Source organism: Aegilops tauschii, chromosome 3 (genome assembly GCF_002575655.3).
Source record: "Aegilops tauschii subsp. strangulata cultivar AL8/78 chromosome 3, Aet v6.0, whole genome shotgun sequence".
Lineage (NCBI taxonomy): Eukaryota > Viridiplantae > Streptophyta > Magnoliopsida > Poales > Poaceae > Aegilops > Aegilops tauschii.
The window spans coordinates 279,377,315-279,379,967 of record NC_053037.3 but is presented as its reverse complement, the minus strand read 5'-3'; positions in this window follow the sequence as shown (position 1 = coordinate 279,379,967).

The window sequence follows — 2,653 nt, the reverse complement described above, 5'->3', positions numbered from 1 at the left end:
GAGCTCCGAGGTGTTGTCGTCACAATTTTATCGTTGCAGTTCTGGAATACCTGAGTTTCGCCGACATCGAAATCTCTTTTATGCAGTTGTTGGTGAGATCACCTCGACGCCACCCAGTACTGGGGCGGGAGTTTGGGAGTATTGCCATAACTCGTATAACGGATGCTTTTCGAAGGTTGAGGTACATGATTTCCGAAGGTTTCTTGGTTATGTGTTGACGGATGGATACAGCTGGATCTAGGGATTGCTAGGTTGGGTGATATATTTTTGTGTCCCCTGTATCCCCAACACCAGATTGCATAACCAGAAAGTTTCGGGAGTTTATAAGTGGGAATTCAAGTAGTTCCTAGGATATCTTTCCGACAGACGCATGATATGAGATTGGGGTTCGACGTCTAGTGGTCCGCCTTTCCACGGTTGGTTTTACAGTGGTCTCATAGTGTCTTAAAGAGTCCTTGGCTATGCCAACTCGGGGACGCTTCGTATGTCATGTGCACTGCCTTGTACATGATGGTGCTGTACGATCGAGCCCGTGTGGGCCCCACCACGAAAACTTCGGACGAAATCGCTATCATATGTTTGTTCCGGCTTACTCTGCGAGCCAATCCTTTGTTTTGGTTTAAGTTGTGGTATTCGAGTTGCTTCATTGTCAGGTGTTGATTCCTTACCTTTCCTAAGCGGTGTTCTCATACTTCTATGTGAATACCAATCCCTCTTGATCATCGAGATTGTCATCCCAATTCTTTCCAACCGGCGTGCTTCTCTTCAAGTGCATCCAGTCATCCCAATATTCGCAAGATCAATTCTAAGTTTTCTCAACGGTATCCATTCCATCTGCCCAAGTTGCCTTTGTTTTCCCGCCCTCCCACCCTTTTTCTTCAAGGACTCAGATTTCTTAATCAAGTATCCATCTTATAGATGGGAAGTCTCTCCATTCTTTTTCGTCAATGTTCTTATCCGGTGATTTCCCATGAAGATACTAACGGAGCTTCAAGTTTATCATTCTTTGTTCTTTTATCTTCCTCGGTGGTTTCAATGCAAGCTTTCGGTGTTGATCGTATCCTTTCATCGTTTCAAATGTTTTCTCATGCCGGTGCACCTCTTAATCATCCACCTCTTGCTATTCATGTTTATCTGGAGTGCTGAAGGTATCCCAGAGGATTCATGTTTTCTATTCTTAATACTTTCTAGCTATTTCGAGGTCTTACCTTATTCAAGCCATTTAATTGAACTGACGCAATCTCTCTTTTAAATCGTTCAATGGTGTATCTTTTGAGTGGGCCCTAACCCACAGGTCTTTTCCCAGGATCTTACCTGACTCTTCTAATTTTCCCGAAGCTATTCTCAAATTCATTTAAAAGTTTGACGTAAGAATGAATTTCATCAGTCATATGCCTTTGTCCAAGATCTTCCAAATTCTTTCATCATTGATTCAACTTTTCCATTCTAAATTGTTCCGAAGTGCCTCAATAATTCATGGTGGTTCTCATCATCATTCTCAACATTTGAAGACCGAAGAAGGATTTCTCCTAAATCTTGTCCATTCTCTTGAAGATTCATGGCTCTAACTTGTTGCCGTCCTCTCATAATTGTTTTGAGTGTGAGAATTCTTTTCACCCATCCGGAGCAATTCAGGAGTCTTTTCAGTTTGATTCTCTGGAACTCATCATCTCAGAATTATTCATTCTCAGCTTTCAGCTCTCGTTCTCGAATTCTTCTAGTGCATCATTCAAGTATTATCTAGTCAGCTCGGGATCTCTGCGTTCACTTGTATCTAAATTCTCTCAAGTATCTTCGTTCATTTCTAATTCTTCCCGATGTTTCTTTATCTTTTCTTCGTTCATTTTCAATTCTTACGGTGGTTCGTTCAAGATTTCTATTCCTTCGTTATCATATCAATTCATTCGTTGTTTCCAAATCCTACCGGTGGTTCATCAAGACCTTCCCAAGTTTGCGCCATATCTATCTTAATCCTTTCGACGAGAGTAAGTACTATGACAAATCCATTGCTTGTCATCAATTAATTGGTGAAGGATGAGCATAATGTAATTCTTATTCTTGTTTCATCGAGTAAATTCAATTCCTTATTCCGGAGGTTCATCAAAATTCTTGATTTCAATTGTTCATCTTTCTTTCCGGAGTTCCAAGTTTTCTCGGTTATATCATTTCAAAGTTTCATCTTATCACTGCAAGGCTTCACCTGGTGTTTTCAACTTCTCTTTCTTTCTATCATCCTTTTATTACCGGAGTTCTTCATGGAGTTTTTTTCATGGTGGTTCATCAAGGATTTAATTCATTCTCGAAGTGTTCTCAAGATTCTTGTTGGAAGAGCTCAAATATTTTTCTTCTTGCATTCCAAAGTGCAATTCTTTCTCTCTTATCTTTTGAGGTGGTGTTATGTCATTCTTGATAATTTTCTTCATGTTTCATGATTCATAAGTTATCAAGAATGAGATATTTAAACCCATCGTTTCTTCATTGGAATTATCTTGGGTTATATTTCACCTAAAGCCTTCCCTAAGGAATGTTGCTATTGTGGTGCTCATCAATGATCCAAGTTTTCTCCTATCCTCTTGGTGAAAGAAGTTTTTCATCGCCTTGGTGCTCTCACTCAAATCAATGGCTTCCTTTAGTGGCCGTTTGTCACCTCATA